Source organism: Protopterus annectens, chromosome 2.part1 (genome assembly GCF_019279795.1).
Source record: "Protopterus annectens isolate FY-2018-M chromosome 2.part1, PAN1.0, whole genome shotgun sequence".
Lineage (NCBI taxonomy): Eukaryota > Metazoa > Chordata > Ceratodontiformes > Protopteridae > Protopterus > Protopterus annectens.
This window is the reverse complement of record NC_056729.1, coordinates 1,699,863,275-1,699,880,219: the sequence shown is the minus strand read 5'-3', so window position 1 is coordinate 1,699,880,219 and position 16,945 is coordinate 1,699,863,275. Positions and strand designations below refer to the sequence as shown.

Below are 16,945 nucleotides of genomic sequence, written 5' to 3'. Positions count from 1 at the left end.
TTTAGGTTTAGTTGTTAATAAAGTAGAGAACACATGAAGAGTGATACTCTATGTTGGACTGGGAGCCTCCTGGCTTTGTTAAGGACTATCAGTGAGGTTCAGGTCTTGGGGAGAGGGACACAAACTGACATACTTTGTGAGAAGTTGTTTTGTACGCTTTCAACATTTTTTTTTCAGCCTGAGGCTACCATTTTCAAACCACTGCAGGATACCTTTACCTATAGCTCATATGCCAGCTGTGGATAAGTTTAAGATCTTCCATGCCCAGAAAAGAAGTTTTTGAACATTGGTTGTTGTTTGAGTGAGGTGCAGCTAGAAGACGAGGCTTTGTTGTAGCCATAAGCTTGACTACTTGAAAGATGAGGTCGTTTCTAGTGTATTATACAAATGTTCATTGATGACCCAGTTGCATTCAAAGAAGCCATAAAAAAGCATGTTTACTACAAATGGGAGAGGAGGGTAGTGATAACAATACAGGAATTAACCGCTGCCTCACTGCACTTGGTTCTCCACATCACTTGCTAATGGAGTTATCCTTTCTATGAAGTTTGAATATTCATGCTCTCATCTGGATTTTCTTCAGGAGTTGCAGTTTCTTCCCACATTCCAATGACACGAGTAGGTGAATTGGTAATGTTCTAATTGCCAAGAGATAGGTGTGCTTTAAACGGATAAGCTCAAGGTCCCCCCAGCCTAAAATGGATAAAGCGGGTACAGCAAGTACAATATTAGAAATTAACCAGTTTATAGTGTGCGACTGGCTTTCATAAAAAAACATCACTATACCTCCCTTATCACAATTCAGTAGCATGAATTAAGCCAGTACCTTAACAGGACACAACTCAGAAGTACCCATCTACCTTAACCATTCTGATACATACTCTGAACTTCAAACGCTGTCAAAATGGTATACTCCAAAGCAAAACCATAGCTTTTCAAATGCACACCTGACATGGGCTAGACTCCCTCTATCCACTAATGATCAATTTAGGGTAATGGCAGGAATTAATGCGATCTGCCGCCCCTCCCTAAATGAACTCCACACTAGACATATGCTCAAAGCCAACTTCAACTAGCAAAGTAACTGTACTCGTGCAAGACTTTGAATCTACCAAAACTCCACAAAATATACAAAATCAATTGCCCAGTAGTGTTCTGCTATATTATTATATAACCAAATACATTTCTTGACCCCGGACCTGACCTACTGCTTCTACCTCTAAATTCACTGATAACTCATACTACAGATAGTGGCTCCAAAGCTCAACCCAAACAGTGGTAAACCTATTTATTCAACCATTACTACAAATGAACTCTGCTACTATTACCTGTTAACATGTAGACATTTGATCACTACAGCTTTACAATTACATAACACTTTTAACATGACAAAAATATACTGCATTAGTAATGTGCAGAGCCCCCTATTTTCTGCTAGAATGTCAGACTGACATTCATGACAACAATAATGCTGACAGAGTCTCTGCAAAATTTTATTAGCCTTATGTACATTCTTTAACAATGACTGAATCAAGATACATGTACAAACTTTATATTGTAAATCAAATTCAAGATAGATTGTACTATATCCTCAAACTATATTTTGACTTCTTTTGACAATGCATCTAACATAGGTAAAGTGCATAGGAAATACCTAAAAATGCATACAGAGCTTCTCCCTGGTCCTCCTTCTGAAAACTGGCTACGCTCAGTTGGACCTTTCTGGTTAAAATATACAAACAAATAAACAATTAATGCAGTCTGAGATTAAGTGTTACTGTCCAATACATTTCTGGGAGGCCACAACACCTAGGTTTGCTTCAAGCATTGGCACACCTCAGAAATGATACCAATATTTTAGTATGAAAAAGTACACTATTGTAGACTTTACTGCTCAATTACCTACTTCAGTACACTTCCAATGCTTTATCCTAAAAATACAGACATTTCTGTATCACTGCATGCAGCTATGTAGAATTCTATTTAAGCACAGCAGAGGCTGCAGAACCCAGAAGAGAAATGCTGCCTCATGGTCTGTGAGGAAGGAAAGCCTTTATAAGCATACTGTAACCTTTTTGTCTCGTATCATTTCCCAAACAGTTCAGCCAGTACAGCAAGAGTTGCATTCCAATTCTGGATGCGATGCTGTACCTACAAAACCAGATCTATAACCTGGATGTGTGAATATGGATGACACACGAGCTCTAAAGTTACAGTTTTTCTCTTTTAGTAAGCAGGCAATGACTTAAAATCATGAGTTACAGCTGTGTTTTTTTCCAGCTGGAGTTTGGGAGCACTGCCTGGTTAACAGCTTTCCTTAGGGTCACATGGTTTGAAAATCTATACCAATGTGCTCAAACCCAGGAAAATAAAATAAATTACAAAATTTGCAGTTCATAGCCTTAATCCTCTTCACTAAACTACCCAGACACACATGTATTAACAGCTACCAATTAAGATTTATTATATTCTACAGTCCATGTGTCACACAGACTAGTAAAGCTGAATGAAAAGCCAGTATTACAGACTTGGAATAGTAAAGACTTTTTGTCAGGGGAAAACGGAGGGCTTCAAATTTGTTTTAGGATGGGAAAAATCATACTCATTTTAACTCCACATTTAACACCACAAACTAATTTTAAAATCATTTTAAAGTAGTCACAGATCTTCAAATAGTAACGATAAAAGAGTAAACTAGTTTATATCCAGTAATCACGGTACCCCACTTGATTCCAAACACCGCTGCTTTGGGTGGATTAGTGAGTAGTGTAACAATCATTGTATATGACGTAAACTGAGCTACAGAGATTCAAATTCATTATATAATCATTGGACAAGGCCAGCACTACTGTGTCACTGCACAATCTTAACACACTGTCTACAGCTTTAAACAAATGGCAAGGTGGACATTGGTACAGAAGTCAGAGAAGTACTCACAACTGTGTAATTGGATTGGATAAATAAACTCTCTTAGTAGTGGTTCACTGAAATTACCACAGCAAAATGATCCAAAAAGACCAGCTAAAACACCACTGCATGTGTTGCAAGTTTGAAGTAACATCCCCTCATTTACCCCCACCCCCCCCAAAAAAAAAAATTCTCCACTTCTGCAGGACTGTATATACATTACTAGCACCTACACAAGATATTTCTTTTGAAAATGTTTTTACTGCAATATGCTTCAAGTGAAAAACAACTTACTTGAAAAGCTGTCCTGTAGAAACACTGACTGGCATGATTTACCCTTAATTAACATACTGTTTATGAGTGGTACATATAATGATGTGCACATGTTCACTTTATGGTAGAAATATCTGACAAATAATTTTAGCTCAAACACATGAATAAATGAACAAATGCACAGATATGGGTATTTAAAAAGTTAGGATATGTCTCTACTGTACAGTAACCATGATCATAGATAGGCCTGTCACTCATGCCATTTGACTTCTGGTATGTTTGTCCACTCGGGGTATGTCTTTGTTGGTAAACCGTTCCAATAGAAGGAACAGCAGTATGGCTGACCAGCTTAGCTACGATTACTGCTACAGCACCTCAGAGTAATCCGCAAAGTAAAGGAGTATCATTTGCCAAAAACGGGACTACAAAACTATATGATGTGACAGGGATATATACACGAAGAACCATTGCCAGGAAAGAATTGGAAGACATTAGCCCTCCCCTGCCAGAACCATCAAACACTCAAGCAACTAATTAAACTGGTCCACAGTCAGGGCTTCATGCCTTTACACGACCTGCACTAAAAAGAAGTGTGTATTTTTAACCAGCTGTAAGGGTTTTCTTATTAAAATTCAGTCTATTTTGAAATTCCATTCTTATTGCATGTTCCACTAACAACCCACAGTCCTGCCTCTCTGCCTACTCATAGTACAGTATGGATGAGTTCAGTCACAGCAGGAACCCAACAATTATTAATACCAGCAAAATGGCCTAAGCTTCCACATTTCATACTGAGCTAATACTGCTGCTGGGTAGATGCAGCTGACTTCAATAGTAGTTTGGGCTCTAGAACAGCTATAAAAAAACTGCTATTGTAACAGAAGATTTAAATTTTTCTTCACTTTTCTTCTGCTGTAATCTGATAATCAGGACCTTAACTACTGCCCTCAAAATAACAACTCATTTTTCATAGAGGGTGAAGAATGGATGACAGAGTGCAAACAGCTGTCACACTGTAGGGCTAAGGGATGCTTTAGTTAATGGATCGTGTCTTCCTAAGGCTGTCTTGCCAACACCTTTAACTTCTGTAGTACTTGCCTGCTGTGACAGCTCCTAGAACAACTTGGGAGACTGTCATTCCCTCTACTGTCACCTCCTCATGAGGTCTCCAATTGCAATAAGACGTCTCCGTGCTGTCCTTCACAAAGCTCCTCTCCCTCACTACCAAAAGGCCAGTCCAATTACACTGGAGGTTCATAATTATTGTATTTCAATACATTACAAATTGCTCTTCACATTTTTCTGTACTTATACCCTTTTTAAATGTTCTGCAAACAGATTAAACTAATAAAACTGCACTAAAAACAGATACATTAATAAGGAAGCATTAAGCATAAACGCTACAGAAGCACATGATTTAAGAAGAGTGTGAGCACTGAAGATGAACAGAATATCACGGGACTGGTCATACATATTCTGCATACCTGCAATAAGACCAAAATTGCACATCTACTTATTAAAAAAAAAAAGTACAGAACCAGAAAGTAAAAAATTCTGCAAATTCTGCAAGCATGCTTGCTCTGTGGAAAGTGGTAAAACCACTACTTAGGGTTGACTAGTAAGTTAAATCAATCTTCAGTGGTGTGACGCAGCAGCTTTATTTGATAAAGAAAGCTACTTCCTGTACAGTTATGTTATTTAAAGGCAACATTCTTGGATGCAGGTACACACCTGTCAGCACTAAACTACAGTTGTGTCAGAGAACTATATTTGGTAATGCTGCTAATTTTAAGATGTTGCTAAATTATGCCAGAGTGATAAATGAGAAAGTGACAAATGTTTCACGAACCAAAGGGGCAGGCTTTTAATCATTTAAGAACTGACATTTTATCCATTTAAAACATTGGATATTTATACCTGAAGATTTCAAATAATTATAAGCTTCCACCATCTGTCTGCATTTCCCCCAAGTATGCTCTCTTAAAGTGAGACCGCCAATATTTCTGGGTCAGAAATACAAGATACAAAACCCAAAGTGAGTCAGTATTCAGAGGTTCTCTACAGGTTAATTTCTAAATACCATGTGGTCCTTCTGCTAAAAGTCTAACAATGGGGAAAACAAAGTACATACTATGCACTTATACTTATTAAGTTAAGTCTTTTTGTCTCCAGGTGAGACACCCTGGCTGAAAAACAGAAAATGCTAAAATGCACCTTTTTGTGGTCTAGTGGAAAAGTCAGGTTAGTAAGCTGCATACTGGTAATTTTGAGAGAAAAATAGGAAGTAGATCCAGACAGAATATTTACTAAAACCAAGCATGCACTAAGGGCATCTGAATGCTTCCAGTGACCAACATTTACAACATCATCAACACTGTCACTGTCCTAAAAGTGCCTAAATGTCCACTGCAATACTCATCATTTATTTTTCCCCATAATCAAAGGGCAAGGAAAACCTGACTATCAAACATTTCTCATCTGCCAACAAAATATAACATTTCTGTTCCAGAAAGCATGGGACACATGCAAGGCACCATTTAAACTTGCACAAAGGTGGTAATGAAAATGCTAGGCCTATAGTAGTACTAAAACAGTAACTGAACAGCCAAATGGAGTGATCAAAATGCCTTTTGACCACTGTGTGTGTTTGCTAAATGCTAACTTGGACCCTCCAGCCTATTCATAGAACAGCTTGGCACAAGTCCCCAACATTTTGCAGTTTTAAGCACAAGAACATCTACATGCAACCTATGTAGAAGACTATAGAGAAATAAGAAATGTACTAACTGGTTCTTTGAGAGAGTAGGCGGTGCACAAAATAAACTAGCAAACTGTATTAAAACAAGCACTAGTGTGAGGTAGTGCCAGCTGTGCCAGGGAGAGTAAGGCAGTGCATGTTTAACATATGCCAACATAACTAGCTGGAGTTTTGTAAACAAAATTATATGTCATTTGAGTATCAAACTGATTTGTACAGATGCTTGTGTTAAAAATGCATTTGTAAAGTTGTTTGTGTTAAAAATGCATCAACAGTGGGTCCTGCTGGACAGGAAAGAAATATACATGTATGTCACACTGTATTGCTGTATAACAAAATAGTGTAACTAACTTCACTGTGTGGAGATTTTAATTCATATATACCTAGTTAATCACTATATATTAATAAGATCAGACAATGGTAGTAGAAGTAGTGAACTTAAACTAATCCCAAGTCAAAAAAATAATAAAAATTATATTTTGAAATATTATACAAAATTACTAACTAATCAAAAGTAATCCAAGCAGGGTAGTCGGTCTGTTTCCAGTCAAAAATTCTTTATCAAGCACACAGACAAGTGATCCAAGTAAAACAAAATTAACAGAATAATAGTTTCATCACAAGCTTTCCGTGTGTGTGTGTGTGTGTGTGTGTGTGTGTGTCTATATATATATATATATATATATATATATATATATATACACACACACACACACACACACACTTTATCAGGTATGGGGCTGCTGTTATAACAACAAGTGTTGTAACGATATAACTATTACAGAGGATACTGAAGGGGTTAAGCTCAGCCCAGCCAACATTAAGAAAAATAGCCTGAAATTAAATGACTTGGTTTAGGCCATAAAGACTTTATCTCAGGTCTGAATGCAGCCACAGACGCAATGTCTGTGAAAAGCCTGGACTGGGGTCCTGCTCTACTGTCCTTAGTGGTGAACTAATTGCTACCCTGGGGTGCCAGAGAATAGTTTGTCAGTTTCTGCAGGAAGGATGGAAGTGTTGCAACTGTTTTACAGTTTCCAAATGCTGCAATAAACCTTAGCTAAAGTTCAATGTATATACTGTGACACATCAGTGCCAGGTTCTGGCTTAGTTTCTAGTGAGGGGGCAGTGTGGGAACCACATAGCCAGGTGACCAAATGTGATGTCATTCTGTAGCCAGCACTGAAATTGTATTTGAATACTAGTGAGAGATGGGAGGTGTGCACTCTATTTTTGAGACCTGACAAAGACATTCATCCACCTTCATCCTGCCTTATTTTAGTAAGTAACTCGGGAACAGTAATTCTTCAGTCAGTTAGGAAAACATAGCGAGATTAGCTAAATGTAGTTTTTTTCTGTCAGTCTTTTCATCAGGTTTTTTTTTTTTTTTTTTTTTTTTTTACATTTCCTGTGTCTGAAACTCTGGTGTCTACTGTAAATAGATATTCAGTATTTTCATGTTTTTTTTTTATTATTATTTAGTATTAAATGCATCTAAACCTCTCACTGTGGCTGGTCTTTTAGAAAATATTTAACCTTTTGAGAGTACTTGTATTTATTTAGGGGCACTGTGGCTCCACATTCCTGAAAGTCTTGCTCCTTGGTTAACACTACCATTTGTATAAATATTAATTTTACTAAGTGTAATTGGGTGCCCTTGTAAGATCCTTAAAGTAGCTGGCTTTGGGTGCTCTGGTGGCAGTATATCTGCCTTATAGTATGGGTGGAGGTGTCAGAGCAGGTAAGATGTGCCAGCCTTTCACAGGGTGTGTGTGTGTGTGTGTGTGTGTGTGTGTGTGTGTGTGTGTGTGTGTGTGTGTGTGTGTGTGTGTGTGTGTGTGTGTAAATCCAAATCTGAAAAGGAGTGCGTGTGACAGCTACTTTGAACAGGGACACAAAGCACGGATTTCACAGAAAGGGTGGTGGAGGACTTCTTCTGGAGTACCTAGCTAAGGACTCAGCTCTTAGTGGTCAGTGGGGAGTCTTATTTGGGACATGGAGAAAAAGACCAGACCCAGTACTGGAGTGTGCATTCCCTGTGTGCTCTTAACTGAATCTGTACTTAGTGCTGAGGGTTGCATCTGAAAATACTGTATATTTTTCACAAAGTGAAAGTTCCCCATCAGTGTTAGTGGTAAGGATTGAGGCTTCTTGATCAATGTCTCACAGGAGGGCCATCACAACTAGTTTAGACATTTTTAAGAGCAACTTGGACATGTACTACATGAATGAATGTTCTAGTATATAGTCAGGCAAAAACGGCAATATTTTTCCATATATGAAATATTTGTATGCATGTATGTAGCTTAACTTCAATAAAATGGATGCTTTATATGACTTAACATTCTTATTAAAAGGCCTGCCTTCTTTATAGGCCAACAAGGTTGTTCAGCTATATCTCACAGAAAGTAAACAAAGTCATAAAAATTTATGCTCATCTCTAACACGCTCAGACTCTTTTAAACTTCTTTGTGACTGTCTGCAATCTTTAAAAAGCTGCGTTTGACACGGAATGCTATAATTTCTCATGAAAACCGAACTCTCAAAATTCTCAGGACATTTTATTCTACACTGCCCTTAGCATCACCAGAAAAGAAAGACAGCTAGACTCAGCTAGCCCCAGTCCACATTAGTCACTGCTGACTTTTTGTTCTCAGTTAAGCAGACCTGATAGAAGGTAATGACGTGCATGCACTGTACTTCTGAACAATGAGTAAGGAATGAAGACAATTTAAACTTGTGTAAAACACAGCAGATGTAGCACAGGCACAAAAGATGTCAGTCTGGCTTTGTATTAAAGGCTCTTAAGAAGATGGAACAAATTTCTGACAAGTACCTTTCTGAAGATTTATATAACAACTGCCTCAAGCTGGAAAAATGTTAAAACTGCGGACAGATGTTTTTAAGCATAATATGCATGGTTTGTGAAAATGCGCACACAATGGATTTACCAAAGGATTTAACTTTCCTACAAAGACAAAAGCTACATATTACATTACAGGACTGTAAGGGCAAGATAAAAAAAAATTACAAGCTGTCTATTTAGTTGGCTCTATGCACATAGATATTATCTTTCAGCTGTCCAACCTATATCTCTTTTGGCCCACCACCTACACAAACTTCAAGAAAGAAGTGTTCTTATAGAATACACCAGCTGATCAGGCAATCAATTCCATCTATATACTACTATTTTAGAAAAGTCAAGTTGACCCCTTCCACCTTTTAAGCTCTATACCATTACACAATCTCCCACTGTCTTCTTCTTCACTCATATTGAGTCTTTTATTTCTCTCTATCATCACGTGAAACCAGTATGGAACAGGTTCATGTAACCTACCTCTCAACCTACAGACAATGATAGTTTGTTTCTTTCGGCTTTTCCCGGTTAGGGGTCGCCACAGCGGAACTCTGGTCCGCTAATGATTGGCAGTAGATTTTGATGTGCTGGCTTGCCAGGCCTAACGCACAACCTTCAACAACGAAATGCCCATTCACGCATGTTGCCACACAGAAGATGCTCTAACTGAGAATTGAACGGGCAACGTCTAACTGTGAAGCGACAATGCTACCTGGGTAAAAAGGATCAAGAAAATTAGGCACTTCCAGACCAAATCTGGGGACTTATTAGCACAAAATTTGTCAGGGCCCAGTGGCCTAATGGATAAGGCATTGGCCTCCTAAGCCAGGGATTGTGGGTTCGAGTCCCATCTGGGGTGATATAATCTTGGTACAAGTGAAGCTTTTGGGTTGGGAGGGTGGCCTAATGGTTAAGGTGTTTGCCTTACAAACATAAGGTGCAGGGTTTAAGTCTCACAAGGGATAATTGGCTAGGCTTAAAATGGCTCGCAAGGGCAGTTAGCTTAGTACTAACCTATGAACCAAAATCTGAATACCTTTTCCCATTTCCAGGAGGACTGTGGGATACTACACAAACAAGTTAAAAAAAAAAAACAAAGAGTGGAAAAAATGAGGCAAAAAATATTAAAGTCACAATGTAAAAGTTGAATATTTGAATGACACAGGGGGATGTAGCTCAATGGTACAGAGTACACTTTTACATGTATGAGGTCCTGGGTTCAAATCCCAAAATCTCCATAATCATCTATAATGGTACTGAAAAATCAGCCTCACAAAGATAGGTTTGCTTCTGAAAAAGGGAGATGTAACAAAGATCCAATTTGTTTAAATTATTGCTACCACCAGTACATTGGCCATGTAGTTGGTTTTCAAGGGGGAAGCTCAGAAAATTGTGTGAAATGATAAATCAAATGTTAAACAAATAATAAACCTCCAAAAACAGGTACATCATGGGAAGATGCAAATCAATCTTAAAAATATTGCTGTACCTCCAAAATAAGTACAGTTCAATGGTCTAATGCAACCTCTACTCATACCTCTTCCCCACAATTCTCTATTACTGAAGTAATCCTGGAAACTATCGCCCCATAAGCCTGACTAGCTTGGTCTGCAAAGCTATGGAAAGGATCATCATGGACCTCATAAAAAAAGATATTGGAGACCTACAGACACTGGATCCTACCCAGTTCGGCTTTGTTAAGGGCAGATCCTGCCTCTTAAACCTGGTCGATTTCTTTGAAACAGTCACCAAGGCCATTGACGAGGGGAAGGTGGTCCACACAGCCTACCTGGACTTCACAAAAGCCTTTGATACAATACCCCACTCGGGCATTATAGATAAGCTCACCATCTTAAATATAAACCCCTATGTCACTAGATGGGTTGCAAACTGGCTCAAGGACAGAACCCACATGGTTAGAATTGCTGGAGCCATGTCAAACTCCAAACCAGTTACAAGTGGCGTCCCCCACAAGGCTCAGTCCTGGGACCTCTCCTGTTCGGTATATATTTCTCGGAGGTACAGGCCAACACGGAAGGACTGTGGCTGACCAAGTTCGCAGATGACTGCAAACTGGGCGCTATAATAGACTCTCCAGCCGACACAAGCATCCTCCAAAAGGGCCTCATAGAAACAGACAACTGGTGCCAGAGCCATGGCCTCAAGCTAAACGCCAAAAAGTGTATAGTCATCCCCTTTGGCAAAAACAAAGTGCCCACAAATTACCACATAGGTGGTAATCCATTAAGTACAGAAGAAGTAATTAGGGACCTGGGAACCCAAGTTGATAGCAATCTCTCATTTGACAACCACGTGGCCAAAGTGGTTAGAAAAACATTTTATATAGCCCACCTAATCATGAAGGGATTCGCATCTAGATCAGGGGAGGTCATCATGCCTCTTTACTCATCCCTCATCAGGCCCATAATTGAGTACAATGCCCCTTTTGGGATCTACCTTACCAGGCACCTGCAGCAACTGGAAAGACCCCAAAAGTACCTCACCAAGAGGATCAAAGGGCTCAAACAGATGCCATATGCTGCCCGGTTAAATAAACTCCAGCTCTACTCAGTGGCATACTGCCTGCTCGAGGCGATCTGTGCCTGACGTATAAAGCCATGTCCAACCCGGAATTAATGGACATGCTGCACCTCAGAAAATCCAAATCCCATCGAGCTACGCGCTCGAGAGACTTGAACCTCAGCACTGAAATAAATAGGACATGCTGGATGGAAAGATTCATAACCCAGAGGCTCCCTTCACTCTGGAATAAAATCCCAGTCCAGGTTAGGCAGAGTCCCTCATTGACTCTCTTCAAGAGGAATCTTGATGAGTGGATGGGGGATCGTAGGTTTACCCCGGGTATCACTTCTGTGTCACTGTTAGACAGAGGCACAGTATACTAACCTTGAAAAAGGGCATAGCAAAATTAATTTAAAATGGGTGGCGAAAGCCAAACACACTCTGGCTAAGCTTATAAATGCCCTAGGGCAGATAGCCTAGTATGAACCTAATACTTCGTTGAAACTACCTAACCAGACCTAAGGGGAACAGAAACAGGCACAGTAATCCAGCTGCAACATGACCAAAGGCTTGTACTGGGCAAATATCATCTCTCTGTTCCTGAATTTTGCTCTAAATTGTGTGCATTTTTACATATCCTCACAAAGACAGAAGGGAAACTTTCACACAAAAATATGAGGTCAGTTCTGCAATTCAAAAATACTATCTAATGACAGACCAGAGAAAACCATTTAGTGCCATTACTTATGTTAACCTCACCACTGAATAGCAGGAGCTATATTTTATGCCACACACCTTAATGTGGAGATGGTCTGTCCACATCCTCTAGCAGATTTAGGAACAATAAGCTCCACTTTTGCAGATACCCAGACACAGGAGCAGTTACTTCCTACAATGCTGTAAATCAGGACAGAAACCGAAATTACTCGTTCAACACAGGACAACAAGAAACCACTGACTCAGGAATTCTCCACTGATTGGCGGGGGGTCTGACCAGCTATAATACAGTGCACTCCTTGGTGTACTGCCATCACCTACTATGCTACCCTCTAACCGCGGTACAACTACCGCTACATACTTTGTGAACCATGACAGTGGGACAGATTTCTTTTACTTGGTACATGTTTAGTCCATGTGTCTTGATGCCTGTTCACACATGGGGAAATTACTACTACCGTGATTAGCTACAGCTGGCATGAACAGGAGCAAGAAAAACTATAACTGGTACATGCTGCAAATTTCTTTCTTGCAAGAGCTACTGGTTTCTTTAGTACCTTATATAACAGCTACATTTTTCTCCTGAGATCCTTTGCATCATTTCTTCTACTTTAATCTCTCTCATCCACTGTACTTGCTAAAATAAATAAAATTCCACAAATATTTTGTTCTCAAAAATATGATTAATGGGTACTTTTCCGTTATCGGGGCAACAGGTGTAATGAGGAACTAGAGTCGTAGCACACTGTCACAATGATCGCTGTGCTGCTGCTGATGTGGGTGTAGTCTTCACTTTTTCTAAATGATAACAGAAATGAATAATGGCGGTTTTTCAGGCACTGTTTCCCGCTCGCATTACAAAACACAACTGGTTGATAGTCCAATAACGCCCTAGTTCTGTTAACTGGAAATGCAGATTGGTAGGAAAATCTGTCAAAATCACCGCTTGGATTCCATTCTGTGTGGACAACTTCTGGGAGAATTACAGCAGTGCCGCCATGTACAAGTAAAGATTTCAGTCCCTGTTTGACTGCTTTTCCCATTTAGCCAGCAGAAAAGGGAGTAAGGTAAAAAAATTCACATGAAAGCCAGGCCTCTACAATTACGCACAGTTAAATAAGGGAAATCTGTCAAAACCACCGCTTCAGGGCTGACCCCTGTACGATAATTGCGTGTTGGCCCGATAATGGAAAAGTTTTGGTTTGATTTTCCAAACGACACTGCCCTAAACTTAAAATCATTATGCATGGCATTTTTGACAATGATTACAGCAGTCAGAACCATACAGAATGAGAAACAGTGTGTTGCCCCGATAACTGAAAAGTACCGATGAATGTAACATTGAAGAGACACTAAACCTGAACTGATCAAAACAGTCAATAGCAGCATAATTATTCCAGCTTCACAAAACACCATAAGCAAATCTGATCATCAGAAAAGCATTCCATCAACTTACTTGAAAACAAACTTGAAAATCTTATCAGAAGAATAACCACTACCTTTACATAGTTAAAAAAATACAATAAAGCTGCTCTGAAGAATTTTTAAATAAATAAAACAGAGCTTTCACACAAGCAGTGCTCCCATGTTCTCTCTTCATTATGTTTCCACATACATGACAAAATATTATTCATATTTTCTATTACCAATGTGTTTGCTGGCAGTGCAGATGCCCTTTTTCTGCCTACTATATGTGGAAAGGTGCTTCAACAATGTATTAGTTTAAGGGTGTGCACACTTATGTAACCAGCTTACTGTACGTTTTTTATATTTTCCCGGTACTTGCGTATTATCGCAACCAGATTTTCGCAGGAAAACCGTTTGCTTCCCGCTCATTGAATCAGTTTGTGAATGTTGTAAAAAAGTAATATAATGTTGTTCTCTTTAGCACTTTAGTTTGTTTGGTGCATTATCATCAATATAAATTGAAAGATGTCCTGTTTTTATGTACGCACTTTACTGCCAGCATCTCACTTATTGCAAGTTGCATATTGCACTACGAATTGTAACTGCTGACAATTTACGACCACATAGAAAGACCAAACCAGAGAATGAGCACTCCACAACGTTACAGCACTAAGAAAATCAATAATCAGTGTGAAGTACAATACGTATTTATCAGAACATGTCACCATCCCTACACAAAACAAAACCGGTACTGTGAACTTCTGTGAAAAACGCCCCCCAGAATTGGCTGTCCACATAATCCGGTCTCCCTTTTGAAAACCATTACTTATTACAACTCTCTCATTGAAAGGGCTGTTTTCAAAGATGTTTACAAATTGTGAGAAAAACTGTTTACCAAGAGCATGATTCCTGTGTCTGTGTTTTCTGTCTCAGGATTCCTTCCACACACTGAAAAAAATTATTTCGTCAATATGAGAGCAACCATGACAATTTCAGCACGCATTTGTAATGCACCAATAACAGGAAGAGAAATTTTTCAATTTTTTCTTCCTGAAGATAATCCAAAGTTATTCTTTATCAATAAAGACTTAACAACACTTTACTGTGTTTCCTGCACTCGTTTTGATTCCATGATACGAATTTCGCAACCGCGAAAATCTGGTTGCGATAATACGCAAGTACCATTTTCCCCTAACAGATTTGTTTGCTTTTCAATTGAATTGTACAGGTTATAGGTCACATTAAAGGTGGGAAAAGTTTTGAAATGATTTATTGTGATCCCATTTTTTTATATCACAAAAACCTGGCATTTTAACAGGGGTATGTAAACTTTTTATATACACTGTATATATGTGTGTGTGTGTGTGTGTGTGTGTGTGTATATATATATATATATATATATATATATATATATATATATATATATATATATATACACACACACCTATATACACACACACACACACACAAATATTTAACTAAATAAATTAAATGCAAATTCATTCTCAGATCAACATGGAATGCCCTGCTATGCCTGAAATAGTTCTTGTGTAGACCACTGCATTAGTTTGGTAAAGCAGTTAAAAAAATATGTAAGTTAACAGCTGCATACAAGAACTACAACTTTTAGCAGTTGTGTTAACATTTCTTTGCAGTAGCAATTTATACAACTATACTGGGACTACCTGAGAGAAAAAGTGTGGTCTTGTCATCTCTATCAATGCACAATGTGTGCTACTGAGCTACACATGGTGCAAACGGACTTGGCTAAGGAATTTATATGCGGAAAGATCGCTATCAAAACATAATATCAACCCTAGTACCTTACAATACAGAAAAACATTTAACCATGTGAAACCTTCCTCCAGAACAGCCAGTCAAGCACAATTTCTGCATCACTATAAAGCTGCTAAATTGATGCGGAACAAAGAGTAAGAATTTCAGAATTATTCAGGAATTCATTTCAGTTTCATTCTGCTTTCTAATATGTCCCATAATACCTAGAGTAGTGGCAAACAGAAAGAGTCACAAAAGTGAATCAATGGGGGTTGGGGGCTGGATAGCCTGGCATTTCAAGGTAAATGGTTCAAGACAGAAATAAGGAAATATTTTTTCCACAGAAATGGTGGTGGATGATTGGAATAGCCTTTATGAGCATAAACTATGATCAAAAACAATAAGTGATCGAATTCAAGACCATCAGTGACAGGCAACAAGTAATTCTTATGACAGGTATGATAAAAGCAAAAGAAAAAAATCTGGTTAAGCATATATACATATATATTTGTGTGTGTGTGTATGTGTGTGTGTGTGTCTGCACGCATATATATATTTCTAGGAATCTAGCATTAAATTATGTTCTTTGTGATTTTTTAAGTTAAACTTCTTGTAAGTTGCTGAGTCAACAAAAGAAGGGCAAAATTTTCCTTTAAGATAACAGTTAACTCCAAGAACAGCAATACAAATGTACCACAAAATATACTATTTTTGATGAATACATTTTCACTTCAGGTAGAAAGGTACCTTTCCTGCATACATTTATAAATGTATCTAGACAACTATAATATTGGTAAACATGGTATTGTGACATACCAGCTTCATGACCAATAAGTTACTTTAGTCAAACTATTTCTGGGGTACCGAGATCACTCTCCAATAAAGAGCATTCTTTTATACCAATCTATGTTTATGCTAATGAGTTCTATCATGTTGTCTTCAGTTCAGTTCTCTCAGTTTTAATTCGCACAGACTTCAAGTAAGTCAGGCTTGCCAACGAAAACAGGTATCATGTTTAGTGGGCTTATCTAATTAACAAAAGCAAAAAAAAGTGATGCAAGAGAACAGATGTGATAAAAGGAACTTGGCAATCAGTTATTTTTCAATCTGAATGATCTTTTAAACTTTTTTTTCTGATCAGGTACATATATGGAGACAGAAAAAGTTAAACAGTTTGTTCATGATCATACAATATGCAAGCAGAAGTTGATGGCATTTGAACCCTTGTCTCATGCTTCACAGAACAACACCTTAAGTGCTATATTTTCCTGGTATACCTTTGCTCAGCCCCACAGGAAACCATTTACAACTGAATCTGTTCCTGCACTTTAGTAAGAACTTGCTTATCTGCAGCTGCAAAAACATAGTAATAAACCTTGCCAACTCTTCTGATTACTTCAACTCTTTCCCAGCAATGTGCTCAAAGTGCATCATAACTAAAATCACAACATTCTGAGCTACACAGCATGTAAATATTGCTCAGAAAAACTTGAGAAACAGGCTGTCAAGCAAGGCTCTGTGACCGCTTTAATTATAAACTGTAGTATTATAATGCTAAATTCTGTACTGTACGGGAGAAAGAGGATTGATTAAAGTACTTAAGGAGATCATCCTATAGGTCTACCTCCTCCCTCTCAAAGGCAAAGTTACACAGACATGTCCACAGCAATCCATACAGACTGAAATATCTGTTTCAGTAGTTTTTTCATCCTATTTGTGTAGTAATC

The 16,945-nt window shown here is 38.4% G+C and overlaps 1 protein-coding gene and 1 non-coding gene across 2 annotated transcripts in view; one reads left to right on the top strand and one right to left on the bottom strand.

Moving 5' to 3' along the window:
• Positions 1 to 16,945, bottom strand: part of KIF1B (kinesin family member 1B) — a gene marked incomplete in the record, with an annotated part of 2,363,676 nt that overhangs the window by 2,226,050 nt on the left and 120,681 nt on the right.
• TRNAR-CCU lies at positions 9,582 to 9,654 on the top strand. The gene has a single exon. It is a non-coding gene; the product is annotated as a tRNA-Arg (tRNA).